Source organism: Strix uralensis, chromosome 1 (assembly GCF_047716275.1).
Source record: "Strix uralensis isolate ZFMK-TIS-50842 chromosome 1, bStrUra1, whole genome shotgun sequence".
In the NCBI taxonomy this organism is placed as follows: domain Eukaryota; kingdom Metazoa; phylum Chordata; class Aves; order Strigiformes; family Strigidae; genus Strix; species Strix uralensis.
In genome coordinates this window covers 103,627,734-103,655,709 of record NC_133972.1, presented here as the reverse complement: position 1 = coordinate 103,655,709, position 27,976 = coordinate 103,627,734, and the positions used below count along the sequence as shown (strand labels likewise).

At 38.4% G+C, this 27,976-nt stretch overlaps 1 protein-coding gene across 12 annotated transcripts in view; it reads right to left on the bottom strand.

The window, feature by feature from the left end:
- LOC141946183 (poly(rC)-binding protein 3-like) overlaps positions 1 to 27,976 on the bottom strand; it is a 547,598-nt gene that overhangs the window by 228,977 nt on the left and 290,645 nt on the right. Inside the window, exon 4 of one of the 12 annotated variants that reach the window (XM_074875578.1) lies at positions 15,298 to 15,398. The exons of the other annotated variants lie outside the window; for them this stretch is intronic. The gene's annotated coding sequence lies outside the window, so the exon portion shown is untranslated. The remainder of the gene's footprint in view (positions 1 to 15,297; positions 15,399 to 27,976) is intronic. 12 annotated transcript variants of the gene reach the window in all.

Here is a 27,976-nt window from a genome sequence, read left to right as displayed (position 1 = left end):
TGATGTTCAGATTGCAGAAATGTCCATTCCTTTTGTGTGTCAAACTTGGAAAAATAATTGTCAATCAGGAGTCAGTCTGATACCATTGCCCTAACACACAAAACGTGAATTTTATTAGAGACAGACTAGCACTTTCTTCATTCACTTTTTGATTAAGTTTCACAATTTGTTCCTCTGGGAAAAGAATCTAAAAGTATGTTAGAAATATATTATTTCTCATTTAGGCATGCATATGTTCTTGAATGCTTACAGAATGTTTCAATATCCCCTTAAAGTTAACAGCGAGAGCAAGACTTTTCTCCTGTGTGCCGTGATGACCAGATTAACAAGCAGAAAGGTGCCATGAGTAGCAGGACAGTAGTGTCGCAACCCAGCACTGCCTCAGGCTGACGCCCCATTTGAGTCTCTGAAGTCTTCCCAAAAGGAAAGGGAATTGCATGGTGCTACAGGGCTCAGAAGAGGTTCATGGTGCAGGTCTACACCCCAGGTAAACTCGCAGAGATGGGTATAACTGCATGCAGTGTAAACAAGCACAGCACTAGCCCATGCAATGCATGTTGTACAAAGCATTTAGACAGCTGCAGATCTAAAATCTGTCCATGTACTGAAGGACAATCCTTTTTTCTTTTCACTATATTGTGTTTCTTTTTTGCTATTGCTGTTTATTAATTGAACCTTTTTTTTTTTTTTTTTTTTTTTTAAGTTTACTACTAAATCACTGTTTTCCCACATACTATTAGGATAGCCTTATCAAGAGAGACATTAAAACAGCTGGTGTTTCATAAGCAATCTTCATCACTCCAGGTTAGTCAAAAAATATACCAGTCACTACAGAGCTTAGGAAATGAAACACTGATTCTAGGCAGTGGCACTAAGAGCTTTAGAGGTTTAATGTTTTACAGCTATGGAGGTATATGTTTGTATATTTCTAAACTGCTTAAATCAGTGGGATGCAATATTCTAAGCCTTGAGGATCAAGCTTATTTTTAAAAGTTCAGAGGACAGTAACAAATGCTGAGACAGGTTCTTTATATTATTCTAAGCTACATTTGTGAAAGTGTAAGGTAAATTCAGGATATTTTTACATTAGATGGTTGGACTGTCACAGATTTTTTTTCTTCCAGATGGGCTTGGGACAAATGCTTATATCTTCCTGTTTTGCTATATTTTGCTATTTTTTTTCATTAATTATTGCATGCACAGCATAGCCTCACGGCATCATGGCAGGGGTGGAAAAGGCAACTCACCAAAAGTCAGAATCACTTTTCTGATGTGTTATTCACAGAAGGATGCATGCAGGGAACTGTGCAAAGGGTGAAGTTGCAAGGTCTATCTAAGCAGATTTTACCAAGATAGTTTTGTGCCATTTCTGTGAACTGAACTGGCTTGCCGTGGATGGCACTCGAGTTGGCACAGGGTAGGTGATATCAGCAAGGTGTTAGGAGGTAGGCTTTGAGGGGCAGGAGTCGAAGCTCTGCATCTGAGCATTTTGGATCAAGCCGTGCCCTGAAATTCTGTCCAGAAGACTTTTTTCCTGCTGTTTAAGTGAACTGAATCATGGAGGAGTCCACCTGGAAGAGTCCAACGAAAAGCAGAGCCACAGCAAGGGAATACATTTATCTCAGAGATACTATGTGGCAGAGCCATAATATAAAAATTTAGATAGCTAGCCGGGTAAAGAGAAACTAGCATTTCATTAAGAGATTTTTTTTTTGTTAGAGGTTTCTGTTCAGCCCTACCCAGGAATAGAAACCAGAAAAGCCTGTTGAGAACAAGCATCAGTAATGTATGCAGAAGCTAGACATCTTTCTGTAGAAGGAAAAATGTGAGGTAAGTGTGAATTTGGGTGTAGAGATGAAAATGTGTGATTGGGTGACATTACATACATTGGTTAAACTACACAGAAAATAGACATATACCTCCTAATTGCTTCAGAAGCAGCAAGAACATATGTCTTATATTCTTTTGCCACCAAGTTACACAAATATGCAAATTTAACAGCAAGTTGTTGTTTTTTAATTATTTATAGTGGAGATATTACAACTAGTCAAAGTAATGCTTTGTAAACTATGATTACTAGATAATAGTCAATAAAAAGCCCACATAAAAGTTCTTGTGCCAAGAGGGACAAGCTCCATGTATGTATATAAGCACACCACACAACAAGCTTGTTAAAGCCAAGGTCTTGTGAATATTATGCTAACAGGAAACCTCATTATGGAGAGTAAACTAGCTACTAGCTAGCAAAAAATGTGTTTGACAATACACTGTGAAGAAGCTTGAATATTGATACTCTATGTGTAAATCTAATAACAGGGAAGATTATCAAGAGGTTCCAAATTTCAGTAATACCTGTGCTAGCTGAGTTAATTGCAAGTCTTACCAACAACCCTTCTGAATATTTCCTCTTCTTGCAATGATCTGTTATTTCCTTGTTTGTTAATGGAACAACAGGTAGGAATTTCTCAAGTGACAACCCGCTCTGCAGGCTGGCTTGTAAACACAGAAAAGTAAATTATAACCATCCTCTATTAAAGCTATTTGTTCCGTAAATATAATTTCCAATCTTCCTGACCAACTCGAAATAACCTCAAATATTTTTTTTTTTGCTATTAGAAAGGCAGAAAAAAAAGCATCAATTTGTGGTTTGGGTTTTTTTTTTTCTTTGAAGGAATTCTTGGATTCTGCAAAGACCTGTTTCAAGTTTTCTAAAACTTCAATAATCTGAAAAAACCCCACTTGGAGATACTGTGTTGTAGACCTATAACGTAAGGGAAGAGAGTGATACACTGGTAGAAAGAAACAAACATTTCATTAGGAGATTTTCTCTGTAAGGTTTCCATTCGGCCTTACACAGGAATACAAAGCAGAAAGGATTGTAAAGAGAGTAATGCATACAAAGGCTAGACATCTACAGTCTAACACATGTTCAGTTTAGCATCTTAATTCTTCATATGAACTTTCAAGGTGAAGATTCTTCTACTTTCGACACAATGCTAACGGTTATCCTGGATCCCTAGAAATTAATCACAGCTCGTGATTTTAGTTTGGTGCTACTGTTTTACACTGGTGATGGTCTTAGTTACCAAGACTTTCAAAGCAATGGTGTTTTAATGTTATGAATAGAAAAGTTAATCTAAAAAATTTTAGTCAGAAAGAAACTTCTGGTTCATTAGTTTTAAATCAACAACAACAAAGTGAAAGAATGTTAAAAAGAATTCATAAAATGAGAAGCGTAATAATAAAAAACCTCACTCCATCTTCAGACTGCTACGATGGTGTGGCTGTGTATACTTGCTGATCTGGATGATGCCCAGAGCTCTGCCAGGGTATGGGTACAAGTGGGAGAAGAGCATGCTACATACTACCATGGAGGGGGAGGCCAGATGGCAGCATTGGCCCCAACAGAGCTAAAGACTTTCCTGTGTCCTGCACCTGCTCTATGTGTGTATGCAAGCATACCATAAACCAAAACTGCTAAACATCTAGGACCTCAACATGCATCACCACAGTCACCTTACTATAATGGCAACTTTGCACCTACAATACTATAGTGTAAATGTCAAAAGTCCCATGATACACTGTGCAACACTGTATATGTACAACTATAAACGGGGTAAAAAAAAAATCTCTGTCTTACACAGGACATGCAAATATTCCTTCAGAAAATATACTTTCTTCTCTTGCTGACAAACTTTTGTTGGTTTTGGGGCTTTGTTTTTATGAGTTTACATTTTTTTAATTAAAGTAAGTAGAGTATGTATATGCATATATATTAGCTTTCAATATATTAATGTTTATTTGCCCTACTTTTTGGCATAAAAAGTTCATTTTAAAAATCAGAAACATGACAAGATGTTTCCATTTAATTCAGAAGATCTGTCATTCTCAGAACTCTTACTATATTTGAGTCTTAAATTCACAGTAGAAGCTGCTTCAGTTCCTCGTGACATGATTCAACAGAGGTATAATGGGATCTCTGCTTCACAAGAGGAGAGGGAACACAACACGGGAACATTCTGTAAACTCAAAGCAGTGCTACAGTGCTAGTGAAGCAGGCAGATCGAGTTTCTTTTTTGGAAGTCAGTTTTGGTCCCAAGTGTCTTATGTTTAAGGTGAAACTTGTAAAACAAATTAAATCTGAAGCAGTCCCATACAAACCATAAATCATATGATTTAGCATTAAGCCTAAAACTATTAATGGATAAATCTCTAATGGCTAGGAATGATGGAAAACCTGTTTAGCGTTACCTGTTGTGCATACTCGTTGGTATTTAATCCTTTCTTACTTTTCCCTGCTTTCACTGCCTTAGGTTACAATATTAATATTCTTTTAATGAAGCTTGTCTCTGTGAATTAAATTATATTTGAGTTCTGAAGGATTCAGATGCTGTATTATTTTTTCATATTTTTTTCCTCCAGATTACTTATTTTTCCTGAGAAAAAAATGTTTCAGCAAGAAGGTGTTGCCACTAGCTCTCAGCTGCATGAAGAAAAGCTTTCAGAGCAGCACTTGGAGCATCCAATTTAGATAAGGATAAGTTCTATTTGGAAAATTTTGGAGAATGCTAGGATAAGAAGGTTATCTGCTGACCAGCTGAATGACAGTCAAGAAAATGGAAGCATCCTCCACAAAGGATTGTTGTATCAGAGAGAGTGCATTGACAAAATGAATAAGAACCTCCTATTCAGAGTCATTTACAAAGTTATTGTACCAGATAAGAAAGAGCTGGAGTTCAGGAGTATATTTCTTATAAAACATGGCTAGATTCCTTAATCTTAGGAGTGATGAATATTTAGTCTTGAGCTTTTAAATGTATCTGAAGATTTACATACACTTATTCCAATAATTCAAGATTTGACAAAGTACTGATACAGTTTGTAAGCCTTCCCTTGTTCAGGCACAGCTGAACTGGTGAAACAGCTTTTTGCCAATACAGCTGACAGTCAATACCTCAAGTCATGTAAAAGAAATCAACAAAACATTTTTTTCTGCTGGAATCACTGCTGTACACCAGGGCTCCTGCCACAATGGGAAAGGTATCAACCAGAGCCTCCCCTTCTGCACCTCATGTTCCTGCTGCGTGATCCTAGTAAAACCCCGACGCATAGGTGAGGCCTCAGCACAAGGAGAAATGTCTTAAACACCTAGCTTCACAAGCAAAGAAACTAGGACAGCGTGGTTTCTGGAGGACCTGGGACATTGAACAGACTCACTAAGGAGGTGCAAGTTCCCAACGGAACTCCTCCCAAGGTGCCGGCACTGATGAGGCTGCCCTCTCAGAGGGGAGTCTCTGTTGCTCGGTAAGGTATCAGGAAACTATCAGAGCCTCCCATTTACAAAACAATCATAAATGAAAAATGTAACTGTGTAAATGACTGAAAGGGTGGAAAAGTTGCTGGCTACATCAAAACCAGAGAAAACAAAGAAACTGAACTCATTGACACTCCCACTGTCCTACCCCATGCAGGATGTAGTAGGACTTGCAAATTCCTACCGATAAGACTATCTTTTCTTACTTCTTTTATTATTATGGTTGTTGGAATGCATTTATATAATTTTAAAAACAGCATATGGTCTCTAATTTGCAGAGAGAAAAAAGTAAAATAAATTCTTTAACTAAAAGCTACATTCATAACTCTTATTCCAAACTGGGTCACTTTTCCAGATCATATCATTTATACTCAATTTGCTTAGATCCTCTTTGATGAGGAAACTCGGGATTGCAACTATAAATGTCCAACTATGCTCCAGAGATGGTACATTTCTTCTAGACCTCCCTGACCACGAATGGTCAGTACCTTGGTAGTTTTATGGTCTATGTAATAAGAAAACTTTGAGCTTGATTTGCAAACCAGAGACATACTTGGAGTCCCCCCCACCTGCATTACTATTGAAAAGCTCAATTCCATGCAAGCAGATTAGCTTATTTTTTCTCTAAATGCCATTTCCTTTTCTTCTATATTTTATTGCACTGGAGTTTTCTGCCTCGTTATTACTAATCTTGCTGTAACACTTCACAAGGTGTGAATGCACATCTGTGGGCATAAGAAGTGCTAACACTTCAGTACATACATTTTAGCAAATGTTAGCTTCAATAAGCATGCTTCATTTGAGACAGCAAGAGTATGTTTATGTGAAACTAATCTTCTGGAAAAAAGAAATTGAGCCATTTTGATAAGATAATTCCCACCTAATATTAGACATCTACAATGCAGATGTCTACAGCCAAGCTAGTATCCTGCACTTTCTTTAGAGTCGATGTTGTAAGGTATGATTTATGTGACTGTTTTTAAACACGTAATTTAGAATGGAATTATTTACATCCTACAAGTGCTTATTACTCTCTGTGAACTAAAAAGGTACTGAGAAGCTTGGCTACATCAACGTTTACACTGTAAACATTTATTTTTGTCATTGTGAATCCCATCTTCCATACAGCAGAACAATTAGGGAAAAAAAAACAGAAAAGAATAAAAGTAACTCATGAAGCAAATCTGATTGGCACAGCTGTGTCTCGAAGGGCTGGAGAGTTGGTTAAATCTCTTGCACTTCTGTGGCTGTGCTGCACAACTTCATAATTTAAATCTTCCTTCCATCTACAACTAGATGCTGTTGATTTAATTTCACACAGATACTAATTCATTAAAAGATCAATTTAATCAACTAAGCAAAATCAATGTGACTCCAACTGCAAATTTGATTTGTTGATTATACCAGTCTCTCGTAATCAGTTTTGTAAAAGAAAAAAGTTTACACGTTAATTGATTTTTACTCTACTGGCTTGCTAAATTTCCAAAAAATGCTAAAAAGAACATTGAGAGTTCCTGTCTCCAAAATGAACCACAAGTTGCAGCCCTGCAAGGACAGATATAATGCAACTGAACCTTTTGTTACTTTGCCATGCTTCCAAATTACAACAGTCACCTACAGCAGATCAATAAGTAACATAAAGAACTTCGTGAAAGCACTCTGAAATGATAATAAGATTCTCCCACCAACAGTGGTAATTCTTATGGAACAGGTGAAATATGATACAGAAGTATTTGTCTCACAAAGAGAAGAAAAAAATAGTCTAAAAGACCTACCACAGAAATCCATCTTGTGTTTCAACTGGTAAATATATTTGAAAAAACAGAGGTTTAGAGCAGAGCACTGGAGACTTTCCTTCTTCCAAACCAGAAAATGACGCTGGAGAATTATTTGCCTGAATTTTCATGCTCTCAATTTCCACTACTCCAAATTGCAGGAGCTGTCTTCCTTCCTGAACAATAACTCATGAGAAGGGGAAGTTCTTAAAGGGACAACAGACAACAGGGTAAGGAGGTAGTGAAAATTAACTCCTTTGTCTACAGTTGCCAGATTAAGGCCATCTAGTTTCATGTGTCCTGAACTACAGAAAGAAGGAAAGAAAGAAAACTAGATTCTGAAAACTGGGGAGAAATTTGAGCCTTCCAGAGGAGCAATATGTAATACCAAAGGATATTGAGTACAAGTGAGATGAGATCTGACATCTCCAGGACTGTTCCACCTACATTTATGGTCCCTCAGCATCAGGATATTCAAGGTAAGAGATGTAACAAGTGCACTTGTGGGCAATGGTTGCAGTACCAGCTTCTTACTACACAGTGTATCGATTTTGTGTGTTTTAGTGCACAATCATCAACAGGGGGGTTTGTCAGCTCTACCCTCTGTGCATGAAGAACTTCAAAATGTATTGAGGTTGTCATACAATCCGATCTGGGCATTCAACTGCAATTTGCACAGTATTTGCTCTGCACTGGGGATAGAAATCTGTGAAATTGTTTACCATATCACTGCCAAAAGGTAGCAGATGTTTTTGTAGACCTCATCAACCAAAATACATTTTTTATCCTCTGAAACAAGGTTATAACACTGAGAAAACCATTCCACTACCTAACTAAGCACTAACGAGAAGAATTAAATCACAAAGCGGTCAACAATAAAGCCTTTGCCAGTGTGCTAGCTCCATAGCCATAAATAGTAAGACAGAACTGGAGGAAAATTGTAATTTTTCCAATTTTTATTCTCGTGAATAAGGACATGAAAGGTAATGCAGAGTAGAAAGGTAACCACAGACAATGGAAGTGAGATATTCATGCATCATCACCAAAGGTTGAGCAACGTTTCATAGCTCAAATTCTATTCACAGCAAAGCAAGGTGCAAGTGGAATCATTTCTCTTGTGTTTACTGGTGCTACATCAGATCTGCACATGTGTAGCTGACCAAAGCTCAGCTCTGAATATCTAACATCAGCATGTAAGGTATTTATACACATAATTGATGGTTGTACCTATTTAAGTAGCTCGATCAGTGGGCTAGAGTATATAAATATGAAATTGCCTAAACAGCATTGTACCTGAATGGGATGGGGAACACATTGTGTTGGTATAAGGGACTTTTACATCAATAAAATGTTAGAGCTTTCCAAGTAAAAATATTTTGATCCAAAAAGAAAATAAACCCCCCCAAACAAATAAGAAGCCCTTGTGCTCAATGGAAATAGTGACAACAGGAAAAACTGTCAGACCTTAGTGACTAGCTTTGTCTGTATTTCTCTTCCTCCTAGATTTTCTACCCTCACACAGAACTGTGTCAGTTTTTTAAAGGTTATAAAGTACAACTGTGGTTACTTAATTTTTGAAGGCATACAAAAGAAAAGAGAGAACAAGGAAGTGAAAGGCTAAATCACTAGCTGGATTAAAGCAAGCTGTGGTCCCCATGTTGTCCTGAGCACAGACACAGCTCCTCAGTATTTCAGAAAGAAGGAAATTACCTTCTGACCTTGCACATGAAATAACCTGGGTATCTAGTCATTACAAAAAGAAGCTTATGATCCTCTCTTAGATGTGAACTGATGTGGAAACTTGGCCTGTCTTGGATTAAGTTGAACGTGGAAATTCAACAAGGGAGGTTCCCTTCTGTCCTTTTTGCATCCATTTTAAATCTAATTTATAAAGCAGTGCCCTTAATCTGCTTATAAACTTGTTTTTAACTGTCAGACTTGAGTAGCTATGGAGCAAAATGCTACACATTTCAAAAAACTACCTAACTGGGTATTTACTCTAGAGACATGACTGCACTCAAATAAGGTATTCCACCTTCACAGGAAAATATTTTTCAATTTATATAATTTCATAAATGATTTTTAAAGAGAATTTAAATATTCCTCAACTACTACTCCTCAGCAGCCACCAAGATTGTAACAAATATTGTCAAAGAAATGCAAAGTAAAACTCTGTCCTTCAATGCCTCAGCAGTGCCCTTGTTTTGTATTTTTACATCAGTAGCTAATAGCTTACTTGCTAGTTCCTCCCTTGTGTCATACACCTGACTGTCTTTTGTCACTTCTTGACAGCCATTCTGTTATTTAAGCATATCTTTCCCTTGTATCTAATATAAGCACAAGCCTATCTGCAAAATTGAAGCTGTGCCTTCTCGCTTTTACTCGAGCAAAACTCCTGTGAACTTCAGTGAGAGGATTATGTCCTGTTTGCTAATATTTCCACTGTTAAAGCCCGCAGCAAAAGGAAGAAACATGCAGACTTCAGTGGGGACATCTTACCCAAGATCTGACTCTGGCCACAGGCAGAGAGGGTACCTCTCCCAGCCTGCAAAGAGGGCTGGGGACTGCATGGACACTTTACAGGACCCTTGAGAAGAGCCATATGGGAGCCTGAGACTTCTTCAGAGCTCTTTGTTCTTCTCAGCCAGACAACACAATGGCATCAGGTCTTCAAGCCAGTCTTCTTGTACTCTAGAGAATGAAATAAGTGGTCTGCTCTCCAACAAAGTCGAGAGCCAGGATCTTCCAGGGAGGCAGGATATTCAATGCTTTTCAAAATCAGAGGACTTCATTAGTTGTTTCAACTCCATGTCTTTCACCCTCAGATTCGCCAGTCTATCTGAAAGTACCAGGTCATTAAGACTTGTGTGACTTTTTCACTGCAGAGTTAGCTTCAGTTAGCATAAGTGCTGTTGATTAACTCAGGTTCCATTCCTGAAAAAAATACCCACCAAAGAACCAGCAACTCTCATTCAAGAACAGTTATACTTTTAACAAGTTAGCTGGCCCATCAATGGAAATCAGCTCAGGAAACACACCACATCAGCTACTGACACTTCTACTCTGTATTGCTATAGTGTTAATTCACAAGGTGGTTTTCCTCATTCAGGGCACATTAACCTGAGGGGCATTAGCTTGAGTGTATGCAATTTAAACTAACTGTTTAGTAAGGACAAGTTCTGTGAAGTAGCTTTTACCATAACCTTATAACCTTTCTGTCAGTAGTTCCTTATCAGGAATTCATTTTAAAAGAAGAGCTTTTTTCCCACTCTTAATGTAGTGTGTTGCACAGGGCAAAGCAACCAACCATCCAACCATCTTCCAGGTATTTTGCATGCTGGACTAGCTGCTCTCACCTAGACCAGAATAGAGTCATTTTTATTTCACTTGTTTTATGTGCTTTGACCTCCAGGTTTTGTCATTTTTACCAGAAGGACCTATTATTATGAGTGCTTTTCGCTAGCCAATATAAATTCTTGGCAGTCAGTCCCCTCAGTCTGACTGAAGCAATCAATCTGCCAGAAAATCACAACAGTATCATGTGCTATGAATATTTTATAGTTTACTTACTCTAATTGCCCATTTCGTGCCCAAGCACTAAGGTCACACTGGTCATACCTGTTAGGATATTTTGTCCTCCCTAAGACTGAAAAACAGTTCAAACCCCAGAATATTCTCATATCTCACAATTCAGTTAAAGAAAGATAAACTGGGACTAAGACACAGATGAATCAACAAGCTTCTCCAGACTACAGAGCTATCAAAACACTTTAAAGACATGTGACCTCTTTTCACCCTGCACATATATCTGTCAGGCACTTTGTGAACATACTCTGGGTCTGGAGCCATGCAGTGCCCAACTCAATCAGTTTGTGCAGTGGTTTCTGTGGCACATGCTGATGTGGCAGGCTGACAATAAACCTCTGCTTTAACATGGGATGCCCTTAGGTTCAAAGTCAAGCTGCTGTCAAGAGAAACACTAACCGTAATAAAAATTTGCTTTAGAAGCTTCTTTTAGGATTTTTGCATCACAGGATGGATTTGCATACCAGCATCTGGAACACCGGACAATCCCAGTACACTATTGAAAATGTAAATGTGAAGATCGATCATCCTGCACTGGATTTTCCTGTACTTAAATTACCTGAAGAAATACCTGTGCTATATCACACTCCCAGATTCAACATGTTCTATGTAGCTGGCAAAGTTATGTTCTTTCCTCCTTCTGGTGAGGTTGAGATAGGTGCTGCATACAGGACTTACAGTACAAAATGTGTATCGAGCACTGATGTATCAGTAAAGATTCTTGAGAAACCTTTAAAGAATTCTACTGCAGTAGGACTTCCCCCCAAATGCAAGCACAAAGTCAGCATATTAGGCACATTAGGGACAAGGGCAATGCTCAGAGAAGAGATCATAAAACATCTTGTCTACCATACCAGGGAAATTAACTTGATTCTGGTCCTCTTTTCCTAAGACAAGATATGCAGAACTTGAATAACATAAGTGGCTCTGGTTCAGCACTGCTACTGAGTTTTACTGCTTAACGACAAGCATGACTTCACAATTGCACTCAGGTTATTCCACAGTTCCAGCAAGAGATACATGACGTCTACACCATGTACAGCTGTGGCAATGCAGCATGTGATTAGCAATTCAGAGGAACCCACCTTTCAGTGCAGGTTGTTCTGGTATTCCACAGGGTGTGATAAGGGCTGCTTGGTGGAGGCCAGGTTTAGAAGTACAGCAGTTCTCTAAGCACTAAAACAAGTCGGGAACCCTGTTAGGAACTTTTGGAATGTGGCATTCTGGTAAAGTAAGATTATTGCCAGCAGATTCAGAAACAGACATAATATCTTCGGCCAGAAACAGAAAACAATGACTGTGGTAGCATTTGTATCCAAGAACAGGCTATTCTCAGCTGTCATGCATATTGACATTTGGCAGGAATCCCTAAAAATGAACTTTTGCTAATCGCTTCCATCCAAGCCTAACTATATTTAGTGCAGAAAGCGGTTTACCAGATTTGTCAGCATATTACTTCATACGCTATCTGTCTCTCATATCCCTACACCTTGCTGTCTGTTGAAATTTACCTATAAAAATTAGAAAAAGCAGAACTGAACAAAGAAGCCATCACAGCTGGATAAATCCCATGAAGATGTCAATAGAGAAGTAGCCTGAAGTAGGAATACCATGTATTAGACAGGACTATTACACATCCCAGAAAATGGTTGTTTATGCATTTCCTGGATTTCCTGTAAAGATTTTGCTTTGGCAATGTATAGAAATTACAGGTCAGGCTGTTCCTCAGCAATGCGATACCTGGCAAATACAGCCTTTTAAAACAAATAAGGAAATGCACACAAATTCACACAGACAGAGTGGTGATTTTGGTTTTGCGTTAGGTTTCTGCTTCAAAATCTCTATTATCATCCTAAAAAACTGTACAAAACTTATATTGTTCTGAATAATCTATAAATAGAAAATGATTCTCAATAATCAATTTTAGTGCTCTGTCAATTTTTGGTTGACACTTAATAGGATGTAATTTCTCCTCACTATTTTTCGTGTACTTTAGAGGGGGAAAATAGGCATCTTTAAAAGTATTTCTGAATAAAGTTTTAAAAGTATTTTCAGTTTCTTTGTGTTCTTCCAAATGTTTATGCATAATATAGAGTCATAATTGCATGTCTTGAATAAGTAGGATGCAAAATAACTGCACCAAGCACAGACATCTCACACGTGCAATTTCAGTATTCAGAGAGTGGGCGAGAACTTTTTTCCCCCATCTTGCCATGAATACTTCCGCCAGTTCTTTAATTTTTCCCATTCTTTCAGACATCTTCAATTTCATTCAGTTTGTGGTCATTGGAACATTCCAAAGTATTTATGTATCACTATGTCCACTTCCTTTGCTGGCATTTTTAATGATGCATTTATTCTATTTATTTTCATAATTAACACCAGAAAGAATAACCTCAGTATGACTACCTCTGAAAATGGTAGTTTGAATTTGCTGAAAATCTGTTTTCCTAAGAAGATATTCTGATGGTGTATGGGAAGATGCAGCAGTAAGTATGCTTTGCCACATACAAATTTTTGATTAAAATAAAGCTGCATATAACGTTTTGCATTTTTTGCTGATTCTTCTGCTGGTGAATGACTTTTGATATGAAATGCAGTAATATACCAAGGATATTTCTTGGATGTTAGTTACAGTCAACTTATTTTAAAATAAAGATGGAATCAGAAAGTCCTCTACCTGGTTCCCCTATGACAAGGATCTTTGTAAGTACACATCAAGCAAAAATATGATACTTTTCCTAAATCAATTCATTATCACGCTTTAGCAACTGTTGAAAATATTTGAAAAGTTTAGTGGAACCCTGAACTGGCAGTTATTTATACCCAGAATGATTTGTAGAGTACAGTTATGTGTCTATCCATGTTCCCAACTGTACTGAAATAAATTTAAGACTGTTTAAGCACATTTGCTTTAAAGTGATGTGAAAACACTTGGCCACATCTAAAATGTAGGTCATACTTTTTTTCTAGGAAAATCTTTTATATAGGTGTTGGGTGGTTTTTTTTGGTTTTGGTTTTGTTTTTGTTTTTTTTTTTTCCAGGAGGGAAAAAACCTCTGTATCACAGGACAAAGCTTTGTAGCTTGTTCTTCCTTTCAACAGCCAAATACGACAACAGGAAGCCCAGTGATAGTTTCATCTCCATGGAGGAAGCCACACAAGCCTTACATGACCACATGCATAATATTCTGCTGAGATAAGACCAAACAATAGGAGGACCCTGTGTCAGTCAAAATCTGTGACAAAAGCTGCTACTGATGGGAACTGTTCAGGTAACAACTGTCCAATTTCTTGACCTGGAAATACTGAATGTGGATAAGCTGTCAGTCTGCAGATGCACGTGAGAAATGAACACCATTGTAGGGCCTTGACTATCCAAACAAACTAGTAAGCTATCTATGCAGAAAAAGTAAGTCACTCCATCCACCACAAGTCTGCACGAAGTCATCCTTCTGCTATTTTTCAAGTTTTTCTTAATAGCAATACATGAAAAATGCTGAGCAATTTCGCTTCCAGTTAAATCTTTTCAGCAGTGGTAATGCACTCATTTCCCAGCAGAGCACATCTAACCCTAGAGTCTCTGCCCTGGAAAACATTTACATAAAAATGTTCTGTTATGTGCACCATCAACTGAAGAGTCAGCAGTCATGGCACTATCATGGATACTGCCTGTTTTCTTAGAACTTCTTCAGTTCAAGGAGCTTGCATTAGAGCTAACATATTAAACAAAAGGGTTGAAGCTGCTACTTTAGTAACAATCTCTGTATTTACTAGATGAACTACAAATATGAGAGCCCTGGTGTATGTTTTTAAACTGTGGCCAGTGGGGACATTTGGCTACTAACAACATGAATCACTACATATTTTTATATATTTTATTACAATACTAAGCTTCTACACATGGGACATCTGATAAAAAAGAGATTTTGCTTTTGAGATATGCTTCATGTTTACTAATATACTTCATCATCCTGTTGGTCTTTCACAAACAAAACCATGTGTTATTATTTCAATTCAAGTTTCTTTAAGGCAATCTCATGATAAGCAACTATGCTATTCTTGCTCTGATTTTTGCCCTGAATGGACAAATGAGCCTGAGTATCAAAAGACCACTTCTGTACTCATGGCAAGTGAATAGATTTACAGACAGTGACTGAGCTGTCTCCTGTCTCTAATTCAAAAGCAACAATGTACTAACAGCAACAGTGGATAGTCAGAGAGTGAAAAGCAGGTGTACAGGGTATTGGTATCTAATTGAAACCAGCTAATACAATATAAAGCAGTCTCAGTTTTAAAGACTTAAATGGTTACTCTATCGTTCATATAGACACTTTGCAAGAGTCAGTGGAAAATAATAAATCAGTAAATAAAGCAGATGAAAGGAGGAACAGACTAATACTTTTGCATGTTTGGTATATAGGACCTGAGCTGCTGTAAATGGCAGTAAATTACATTCGGTGTCTGAGAGTCAGTACTGCACATCAAACTAAATGTGAGATGGTAGCTATCATTCAGATTAGACAGCATCCGCTGTGGGCACTGGGCACCTGAAAGGGAACGTGAAGCAGGGAACATGTGATACTACACTGGTGAACATGAAGAATAGAAAGGCTGAACCAACCTCGGGTTTCCAGGGCTGTTGCTTCTTCCCACCAGCTGTGAACACTGGGCAGTGTTCAATGGTATGGAAAGTTAGATGCCCAAGGACAGCTGCTCTCTCACCTATGATTAAAAAAACATAGTACTTTCTGCTTCTGACAGCTGATTTCAGACTGAAGGCTATATATTGTCCCCTTGATGCAGTATGTCCTTGAGTAAGATTTGAAACTCGATTTCGTGTTTGTTTAAGTGGAAGCAGTGGACCACAAACACATCTGTCCTTTCAGCAAAGGAACACCAAAACCTTCATTAATCAAATACAATGAATGTTAAACACTGACTCTATTAACTCAGAATAAATAAGTTACATGATTACATTCATCTTGGAGGTCAAGCCCAAGGGGATTTGTCAGAGACCACTTTATAACAGGCTCTGCCACAATCTTTCTCCTCTCCAAATAAAGCATAGAAAGAGATGGGCACAGGCCATGTGTGTACATACTGTACATCTGCATTGCAGCGCAAGCATGGAGCAGTAACTCTGGACATTTTCAGATAACTGGACTGGATGGTTTAACAAAAACAAAGTTGCCTGCAAGGATGAATAAAGTCTCTTTATCCAAAAGAAGCTAGCTTTGTTTTCTCTCCTGGCCTGGTCTATGCCAAAAGAGCAAAAGTAGAGAAGATGCCCAAAACTCTCCTTTGCTGAGGCGTCTGCACGGCAGGCTATGCAGGAGACCAGGAGGTGACTCAGTATCCTCCCCACTGCCACCTCCAGAACAGGTGGGAGGAGGGGCAGAGCAAGTCAACAGACCAAAGAAGAACCAGGGCATCAAATCCATGAGTAATTCATCTGATATGCTCCTAGTTGGAAGCTTGAGGGAGTAGTAGAATTTATCCTTATATGAATAAATACTTTTTTCCACATGTGTATAATGCATCCACACATATTTACAGAAAAAGAAACACCAGAACATAGTAAAAACAAGTGTAAGTTTTCCAAAACATGATTACATACTTACTGATATAAACTTCTTTAACAAATTTGCAAGCAACCTCATATGAAATGATATGCATATTCACAAATGCAATGAGTACATTTCTTACACTTAATTAACACAGCAGAATTTCTGCACTCTGATAATTTATCTGTGAAAATTACATTACAGATTTTGCAGCTGATACGAAGACATTAGAGTAAAATACACCCAGTAAAAAATACGAACTAATCACATAATAAGCCTTGAGAATTCAATATCTCACTTGGTACGTCACTGGTGCTATATCAGATATCTACATCAGTGGTACCCAAGAGCAGTAATCTGCTCTATAAACACTGGTGATTAAACTTAATAACTAGGTCTTAATTCTGCTGAACTGACTATCCAGGTTTAGGTGTCTGCAGATGCCTCCAGTGCTTGGAATGGTTCATCTATGTCAAACCAGGACAGGCAGCTCCCTACAGCACATATTTGTGTTTTACCTCGAACTAACCGTACTGTAAATCCTCCTTGCTCTTCCTTAGGTTACACACATCTTTTAATGCTGTACCCTTTGTTCCAGCATATACTGGAGTAAATTATTTTGTATCACTCAGATGGACGTCAAGGGAATCTCTGACCACACGAACATGCTGTGCACCTGAGATTGCAAGGGCTATCCCTACCTTAGCCAGTTGTGCACACCAGCAAGAGCAGCTCTATGGAGCAAAACACTTGTAACTGGAGATCCCACATGTGCATTATGCCCATTTTGCAGCTTTTCACTTCAGACTAGCCCTGGTCTGACTCTACTGACCAAATGCTTGTTTACAACTTCAACATATTATGAACACCTCTGGAGAAAATCTCCCAGCTTTGTTTCCTTCCAAAGGAAAGCATCTCATATGTTCTGAGACAGCTTCACAGTGTAAACCAAAGCACAGTGTGTAGGGAGAGTTGGGAGACTTGCATCAAAAGTGCCCTCCTAATCTGACCTAAAAAGCTAATGTGGACATACCCCGTCTGACCAAATCATGCTTATGCTAAAGGATGACATTCTCTTTCCTGTATCTCACCTTTCAGACAAACTGAGGAGTTACAGTGGCTGGGAAATGTAATCACAAAACTTCTCCTACAAAATGGTAATATATCACTTTAATGTGAAGCTGCCTCTCCCACAAAACCTTGTGCAAAAAGTTACGTGCTTTTGCTGTGTGGCCTTCCGAGATTTAGTTGTCCAAGCAGATGTAAAAACCTATACTAATCCAAGACGACACAGACAAGGTTTCTAAAAATGTGTGTTCTGCTTAACTGTTCACTTGTGATATATGCTCAATGGTAGAGAGGATTTTCTCTATTAGTCATGACTACTTTGTGGGTCAAGGTCAAACAAATTTAGAACAGATCTCTGCGTATGCTTTTGCCTCCTTACACTAATTACAATCCAGTTTACACCAGGGCAAAACCTAGAGGGCCTGCTAGAAGCATCAGCAGACACTTGGGTCTGTCAAGTAGACACGCTTCATAGTTGCAGTTAGCTTAGAGTCAGTGTGAAAACTATTCAGTGCTCTCTGTTTTTTGTGTTTGTGTGTGTGTGTGTTTTATTTTGATTTACTAGTCTTTTAAATTTAGGAATTATTTTTAAAATTATAGATTCACACAACTGTCCACAGCTACAAAATTAATATCTTCTCTATGGGAGAACAAGGAAAACTATGAAAAAAAATCAATGAAAAATGTGAAGTCCCTTCATGCAAATAGCATATGGACACTGTTTTACAAAGGTAAAGCAGTTTGTGACCCATTTAATGTGGATTAAGATGTACAGACTAAGCTTCTGAAGGAGATTGTATATGAATTCAAGATGTTTTAGGTTATATAAACTGATCGCTGCAAATACTTCATAGAGTATGGGGATGGAAAGGACTCAGTGCTCTCATTCACCTTATATCAGTGTTCCCAAATATAATGTACTTATTATTCACCATCTAATTTACCTCCAGAGAAAAATATGCACAAAAATAAACTATCTCTACATATAAGAATGAAGGCAAACCATTAGAGGACAGCAACATCACCCCACCACCACAGAGCTCCAGTTCTGACTTAAGTCTTGATCCTCTAGGAAGACCTAGGAAATAGTTTCCAGTCTGCAAAATACCTGCAAACAAGTATACCTCTATAAAAAGAATATGTTATGCGTTACAGCACAGTAGAAATTTTCCCATATCCAGATCTTGTTGTTGCATGCTGTTCTGTAAGTGACAAACACTTGTCTGTCTGTCCCTTCCAGAGACAATAACTACTGTCACTTCACTCTTCTGCTTCACAGGTGCCATCTATTTTTGTCTTTCAAATTATCTTATTAGATAGGACAATTAAGTTAAATTCATAGAAATTTTTCCTAATCTGCATTAGATGCTATTGAGTCTGTTTCCAACCTAGAAAGAAGAGCTTTTCTTCGTTTGTCTGTTTATATTTTGTTGGTCAGATGAGAGATGCTTTCTTTCCTGCTTGTTCATCTTGCCTCCCTTGTAGTTGTAAAGGACATTTCCCAGACCCTGTAGCTGCTCCAGTCTTTAGCTGCTTCCTGAGCATTCATATGATTATGGATTTCCAGCTATAGCTGTTTGCTAGTAATAACCCACAAATGTACAAATAAAAGAGACTCCTAAGACACTGAACAGAAAAATTAAAGCAGAAATAAATTAAGCAAAATTCAGAGATTGACCTATCTCAGGAATTTCATATATACATACATATATATGTGTGTATATATATATTTACTTGCTTCTTCACTGTCTGCAATACCCCCTTACAATATTCTTCATTCAGGCCCTAGAAAAAACACGTGCATGGTTCTCAAGAAGATTTACTAAGTGCATGCCTGAAGTTTGGGAAGGCAGAGTTACAACAGTATGTTGTCTTTGAATTTTATCTCCACTGTGGATACTGATAATAAATAGATTTACATAAAATTTGATGCCCAGGAGTCATGAACTGAATGGGACAAGCCTGTAATAGATGTTTCTGACACAGCACTATCAGACTTTGACATTAGAAAGAAAAAGCCTGAAGTAAGGTTAATAAGACTGCATGCTCCATTATGTTTTCACAGTAATTCTTGAAGAAAACATTGCCTCTGAGACTATTCCAAGAACTGAGAAGACTAATGATATATTTGATCTTAAGTTTATTTATCTCTTTGGATGTTTTCGTTTTGTCTTCCTTCACATTGATTAATGCTGTCTTAGTCAAACTGTTTCTGATTATTGGCGCCTGTGATATTTCTTCTGAGATGAAATTAAACTTTTTAAAATGTCCTTTACTATTCTGAAGTGGTTTTTTCCTTACTTTCTTCTTTCCACTTTTTCAGTAAAATTAGGACCTCTTGGGAAACACTAAAATGTCTGCTATGCTCTTTAAAAACAGTTTTAATTCCCATTCTAGAAAAGCACAGGGAAGAAAACAAAAATGGAGTGCACTCAGTGTAGCCTCAACACTGTTCAAAGTGGTTAAGTCACCAATATGATCTGTAGTGTAGCTCATTCTTGAAGTATTTTTGCCATTGCTCTTTTTCTGCTATAACATAGTGGGATATGTATGAAAGCTAACTTTATGATCTGTGGCCAACATTTACAGAAATATTGGTGACTCTGCCAAGCCTCAATTCATTTGCCAGTGCTGTGGATTGATACAATCCAGGTCTTTAAACAGATTCTACAGCAATACCTAAGTATCTATTTCAGAAACACAGCAATAACTTTATGAACTTTACCTTTTATTTCATCCCAATAAAGTCAAAAAGAGAATGTCAAACAAGAAGAAGAAAACAAGATGGGAGTCTGTTACCTAGCTAAGGTTCTTTCTCTGAATACAATTTCTCCATGGACTCTCAGTCTTCAACTTGAGTGCTTGTGTTATTTTCAAAATTATTATCTTTTAATAAGAGTTAAGAAATGGGAGATCCCACTGTGGTACGTGTTTATAAACAAAAAGACCATTCTTGCACTAAAGGGTTTATGATTGTTCTCATTATTCTAATTCACTGAACAGTCAAATTTTACTATGGTGCTGGTTTTATAGAGCTTCTGACTCATCATTGCTCTTCCTACTTCTTGGCAATCATTTAAAGAGTAAATTTTAACCTTTAATCACATGTGAGAAAACAAAAACCTGCACTGGAGTGTCTGAGAATATTGTGTTACCAGAAGTTCAGAGACACGATCAGTGAGGGCTCAGCAGAAAGAAGCGGCAGGCACTATTAGAACTACCTACAAAGAGAAGTCCAAGGACATGGTCAAGGGCTGATGGGTAGCTGCAGGAACAGAAGACAACATTTTTGGCCAAGAGAATAAGCCAAAGATGGGAAGGGAAACCAAGAAAAAAAGTGGTCAAGAACAGCACAGCAGAAACAGCCATGAAGCTACATAACTGATCTGAGGAAGTAGAAAAGTGAATGATGGAAAAAACAGGTGCAGCGTGGTCAATGCTGAGAGGGATCACAATCCGATGGAGGTAAGCAGAGCCCATCTCAAAGTATGCAAGGATCCTGGTGACAACTGAACTATCCTTAAAAGAGATATCTGATCTATCAGTAACTCTGGAAGAGAATGAGGGAAAGAATGAAAAAAGACTCATGATATACCAAATCACAGAATCACAGAGTTATCTAGGTTGGAAAGGACCTAGCACTGACAGTTCCCAACTACACCATATCCCTAAGTGTTATGTCTACCCTACTCTTAAACGCCTCCAGGGATGGGGACTCTACCACCTCCCTGGGCAGCCCATTCCAATGCCTAACAACCCGTTCTGTAAAGAAATACTTCCTAATATCCAGTCTAAACCTTCCCTGGCGCAACTTGAGGCCGTTACCTCTTGTCCTATTGCTTATTACTTGGTTAGAGACACTCATCCCCAGCTCTCTGTAACCTCCTTTCAGGTAGTTGTAGAGGATGATGAGGTCTCCCCTCAGCCTCCTCTTCTCCAGACTAAACAACCCCAGTTCCCTCAGCCGCTCCTCGTACGACATGTGCTCCAGACCCTTCACCAGCTTCGTTGCCCTTCTCTGGACACGCTCGAGTAATTCAATGTCCTTTTTGTCCATAGCTCTAACAGACTTGAGAAGTATTGAGCTGTGCCACCATGACTTCCAAAGCATCTACTATGACATGAAAGAATGGAATAGAAGCCTCTGAACTCCTCAATCTTTCAGAAAAAAACTGTTTGATGAAATATACTAAGAACTAACTCATTGCAGTTAAGGCAAATCTGAATCCTGAGCTAAACAGAACTAAAATGAGTTATTCCGTCCTTCCTTTGTCTTTCTTCCAGAGTGTGGTATAGTATTTTAGAAGGATGAGCAGTTCTGCCTCTTAAAAACTTATGGGAAAGTAGCCAGAGCTCTCGGTTTCCTGAAATGGTGTTATCTGCTTATCAATTCCACTGTGATAGTGTCTCAGAGTGTTACCTTACTGTAATAAAGATCGGAAAATTGTATGCTACTGATTCTCCCAGGAGACAAGAACACACCTGAAGTAAGTGCCAGGGCTGAAAATCTTTTATGTTCACTTCCTCTACCCAAACCCTGAAAGTAATAGGTGCCATGACATCGATAGTAGGATGACTAACAAGTCCTTTCTCTCTGGTATCCTTCTGTAAGAAAACTGATCTCACTTCAATCTTTTACTAATACTCAGTGTTAGTTTTAACAGCATAAAATGTATGCTAGTAACCCAAAGGAGTATTTATAGTAGCTCCTGTACATGATGAAATTATTTTAGTGACAAGGACACCAAAACAGAATGTGTCATGAACTGGAGATTTACAGCTGTATATACAGGATTTTGTTAGACAGCAAAGCTCTTCACTCTCTAAGTTAGTCTTAGTATTGATTTCAAATCCATTTCACACTTACACTTTCAGAAGCCCTAGCAAGAGTTTATCTGCTACTTATAATTTGATTTACATAGCAAACATGTGCTAAAGATTACTGAAAAGGTTGCTTGCATTGATAGTCTTAGTGGAAATAATATCCAGGCAGCAAAGCAGAATTTTACAATGCAGACTCGTATAGATTATAGTTTATTTTAATGTACTTAACCAAAGTAAAGCTTGACAATATTCCCCTGCCAGAATAAAACTTTATCATATGAAAGCTGCCCACATAGCTGAATAGATGGAAATCTTTCATACTAGTTAAATAATACATGCAGCTTCATGCAGAGCAATAAAGTGACTATCATTAGAATTTCATACTGACAATGGGGAAAAAAAGAAGTAATGAGCCCCATTTATTCCTGGTAAGATTTTACTATCTACAGTAAGGTTATACCTTGAAGTGTAGTTTGGAGGCTTGGGCATGCCAGATTTATGATTACTTCTGCTTTTCAGACTATCTGGGCTTTGATTGGATAACCCGTTGTAATTTCATGTACTCAGAAGGACTACCTAATAGGTCCTGAGGCCCAATGGCTTGGAAAGTTTAAAGTAGCCTCAGGGACTATCAAGTCAGAGGGATCTTAGTGTTTGGCTTGGTGTTCCCATAACACTGTTAACACTACAGTCTGTATTAGATCAGGCAGTTCATCTTAAGTTTATTCATGTATACCTTTCACAAAATTTGAGTGGGGAGACACACCACTGAAAGAGGCTTTGTCTCTGAATAAAATACTCTGTGAAAAAAAATGCACCTTCCAAACTTATTAAGCTAAGTACCATACACAGAGTAACAAAATTATAAGGTAAGCCTCAGTGAACTAACTGGTGGGTCTCTACAAAAATTAGGTTAGATATTTCAGTTGATACCTGACAGACTACCAATCATTCTTGTCTTCCAAAGAAATGCTGAAAAACCTGTGAAAGGGAAGAATTTCCCACAGGAAAAGTTTGTCTTCCATTCTTGAGTGGTGTTTTGGATTTTGTTTTGGTTTTGTGTGGGTTTTTTTTATTGCCACATGCCACTCCAGCTTCATGGAATGTCTATTACCCTAGGCAAGAATTCAGACAAAAAGAGTGTGCCAAGGATGGTGTCTGTAAGGATCGGGAACACTGGCAGAATTTTCTAATGGGGAAAAAGGAAGATAACCTTGATTTCCTCTGTGGCGTGAAGATAAAATTAGGGATCTCCACTTCCCAGCAAGCAGTGAAGGAAAAACAATCACAGCATCTTGCATGCACACAGCTGGTGTCTAGCTGGGTCTAAAAGAATAGGATGTACTGAAACCAGGATTTGCAAGCAGATTAGCATAGATCCCCTTTCTGATTTTTCCACTAAACAGAGACAAAATAAGGTGTCACCACAAGCTCTTCTACAGTCTCTGTTATGTTAATGCTTGCATACTCCTTGATCCTTCTCTCTAGACTCTTGCCATCATGTACTAACCCCATCTCAGGGACAGATACATGGGATGTTTCAGGAGTACACACAGTGCTGAAATAAGGTTTCTTTGGGCAACAGTTGTGCTGCACAGCTTCCTTTCTGAGTCTGATCACAGCTGTAAATGCGTTCGAGTGGAGGAGGATGTCTTAGTTCAAGGTCTGGCTCCTCTCCATGTCTGATCGAACTTTTAGTATAGCTCTTCTTGTAGCTTCATGGTTTATTTTATCTTGTATTAACGAGTAAGCCAGTAACTATAAAAAGATATATAACCACAATGGTACCAGTAACATAAAACTCATTGTCATTTGGCTCTATGAAACTAAACAAAGCGTGATCTGACAGTTATGAAAGAATCATAGTAAAAGAGAGAAAAGTCCTGTATCATCAACAGAAACACATCTGAATAATTTTAGAACTGTGTTACATCTTAGCAGGTGAGCAGCTATTACACAGATTTATTGGTTCACATTTACCCCTGGTATAACTCAGTTAAAATAAACGGTGGAACAAAAGGAATAACTTTGGTCTATTATGTAGTAAACGGTTTTTATAGCTTTGCTGAGTGAATAAATAATGATAGATAGGTTTTGTTGACTACTATGACACTTATTTTCTGCATTGTACATTTATATTCATAGCAAATACACTGAATGTGTTTTAAGAGAAACAATCATAAAGAGTTGCACACTAAGTTATATATCCAGTGTGAAAATTAAAACAACAAACATACCCAAAAGGGACACAAACATTTAGCCATGATCTTATGAGCAGAAGAAACAAGTTTACCAATGTTTCTAAACTGTGGATCTGATCTCCTGCAGTGTTCCCACAGAATTATTCTGTGGGACTAAAGTACTGAAGCTTAAGATATTACATTCTCGGACATCCACCCTCTTAGCAGTTATTGTCTCCACAGCAAGGATAGCAGAAACAACTTGCAAAAAAGCAACGGCTCCCTGGACACTGGTTTACAGGTTCAGTGCATTAGTTTAAACTACCCTCAGTCTGTTGGATTTAGCTGCAGGGCTTAGCCAGTCCCCAGCAGGATGCTGAAGAGAACAATATTCTCTTCTGCCTCTCCACCATGTACCTGCTGGTCTCTCATGTCTCAGTGTATGGACACCTGGAAGCAGTAAATGTACTTATTGCTGTAGCTTAATTCAGCACAGCCCATCCCTCTGAACCCTAAGCTATCTGAAATTTTTCCCAGAGAAAGAATAAAGATTACTTCACAACACATTTGTTGAGAAATATACTATGTTTCTCACACAGTGCACACTGCTGAATTTTAATTGTCTCAGACATACTAAAAGCTTGAGTTTCCAAATTTAGGAGGGTCCATGGAGCTTAGACACCCTGAAGTGTCCCTTGGACAGTAACATTTTTCAGACATTAGATAAGGAATCTTAGTACAGCTCTGTTTTCTCTACCAAGGAATAAATCTTGCTCCCAAGAAACTAGTGGCAAATTTTTCTTTTATCACAGGCCACTGGGATTTTTCTCTAATCCATCTCTATTAGCAGAAACTGTGTATATTTTGATTTAAAGACAAATCTTATATCCAAGGAACATGGTCTGGCCCACTGCTTTGATCCACCATACAGAAGCCCACTCTTTGTGGCTCCACAAACAGCGAAGGAGACAGTAAAGTAGTCCCTTTTACTTCTACAGGAGTAAATGAATAGACATAGCTATGGTATGTTCACTGACGTAGTTTACCACAGGGTGCCCTACAGTATTGTTGTAATCATGTGGCTTTTATTACACAGGACAGACAAATACTAGCTGTTAAAATAGGCTTTCACAAAGTATTAGTAATTAAGCAGTTAATGAAAATTAACTCAGAGCAATTCTCCTTTGCCACTGCTAAGAATTCAGTCCCCTCCTGTTATCAGTCCAAGAGAGGGAGGAAGGAATAGATTTTTTTTAAAGTGAATTTAATAACTCATTGTAGCTGAGTAACACAAACTCAGACAACTTTATTAGTAGCACTGTATTTCCATATGTAAAGCCCTTGCCCTCAGATAACCTCACACACCTCTAAAATCACTGCTCCTTAAAAACACATATCACACCCTCGGATAACTCAAGCAAAATAAGAGGTAAGGTAGGTGAAGGAGGGGTTACTGAGGGAAAGGAAACAGACAGTGGAGGGGCTCCCAGGAAAATTTTTCTTTTTATTACTCACACACATATATGACCCACTCTGCTGGTGAATGACATTCTATTTTTCAAGCAGGTAACCTGCAGGTTAGACACATAGAAATACAGGTTATTATTATTTGAGCTGCAGTATACTCAGGAATGGACTTGCACCCTAGTGTGCTGACTATTACAAACAGAATTAAAAAAAAAAAAAAAAGTTTCTGTCCCAGTAAACCTTCACAGTCCCATAAAATTACAGAAAGGTCAAATCTTGATGGTAAGTTCAACCCAACACTTTTCTGTTTTCAAGTCACTCAGAGTGTTTTATATTACACCCTTGGGTTCATTGTAGTTTCTTTCAGTCACAAAAGCATTTGGCAATCACATTATAAACAGTTTGGAAAAATTCAAAATGCAGGAGCATAAATTACTTTAGACACTCTCAACCTTTAGAGAGAGAAGCAAAAAGAGGGGAGGGAGAGGTAATGTGAATGTGAAATGGGGAACAAATAAAAAGTAGTAACACACTTTACTTCCAAACTTCTGTCTGACATCCAAGTAAGAAGGGGAGCATCAGGAGGAATTTCCCAGGAAGTTCAGCCTCCAAAAAATCAAATGGCAGCCATGATAGGGAGGGGGAGCATCGTCTTAGGCAAAATTTGCCACCTTACCTATAGGTGAAAAGTATATGTCATAGGCTGGGGTGTTGCATATAAGCCCTTCTTTCCCTGACTCCTGGAGAATGGGAGCATGTTAAGCATGCCAGGTAAGTATGTTCTCCATACAACATGTTCCTGAGAGTTGCTCAGGGGAAGGCAGAGAAAGTTCTCAAAGGCAGACTGGGACGCAGAGGTAGAGATCATGTGAAACAGGATTTTCTTCCAAGAAAACAAAAAAAATGTCCAAAAGACAGCAACAGCAATTACCATCAGTCCCTGTCCCCAGAACTGCCCTGATATGGGGAAGTGATCTCTTAATTTTTTTGGATGTGTGCCTGAGCACTCAGATTCTCTATGTTTTTGATACAGCTGAGATCAGGTTATTGAAATTCCACCAGCCTTCACATTCATCCTCCGTAAGACTGATTTTTACTAGCCCTATTTGCTATTTAAAAAGCAGTCTCACTAAGAGGCCCCTCTTGAATCAGGAGTCCCATTTTGGGGTAAATTGTAAAAATGTTCAGTAACAGATAGCTGTTACTAAGAGAAGACTTTTCAACCCAAATAGGCAGACAAACGAAGAATAATTGCTCCCACAGGCACAGAGGGATGAAGACTTGACTGCCACTGAAAAAATGTTTTGGAAAAACATGGGTCTTAGTGAGTTATGCTTTTCCCATTCCAGCTCCATAACCAACAAAGCATGTCTTCTTTTTCTTTTAAGCAAGCAAGCCCATTTTAACCACACTTTCTTCCAGAAAAATGCTCACCTAGAAGTTGCCACCTTATTCTATCCCTCAAGTCAGCTCCCTACATCCTATATTTGAGCAGTGAGAAGTATGAAAAAAGGCCACGTTCTCTCCTCATCTCCCTTTTTTTCACATGTTATACCATCAAGGCACATTTCTCTAAGGAATATCTAACAACATTGGCTACTTTTAATCTCTGAATGCTGAACATGCTGCCAGAGGTGATCCAACTCACTTATGTTAGTGAAACAGAAATAGTAAGAATATTTCAAAAGAAGCCCCGAACCCAGAAAAGTAAAGCGATCAAACAGCTGTGACAGTGGACTGAAGCCATTCTCCTGTGGTGTTGGATGTAGCCGGAGCAGCAGTGAATTACCAGTCCTTTTTTGCATCACGGGGAGAAAGCCTTCAGAAGAGGATCACAAATGAAGGATAAATTTTTTTAACAACTGTAAACCAGAACCTGAAGACATGGCTTCATTTGCACACAAACAGCAAATCTGAGATCAGCAACCTCCCCCTGGATTAGTTAGAGAGATCAAAGATGCAGGAGTTCAAATAATAGATATTTGAAAAGCAGGTTGGTGAATGTGGTGACATGGCATGCCAAAATCAGGCCAGGGGCTTTGACTTTAGCCCACCTGGTCTGTGGGTACAGGCACCTTCTCTTAAAAGTGTGGTGGTGGTATCAGGTCCTCTGGATCCAAACAGCGAAGGCAGAGTACACATACACACAGAGTAGATGTTTGGACAGTAATTTACAAGTGACTGATGAGTGCCACTC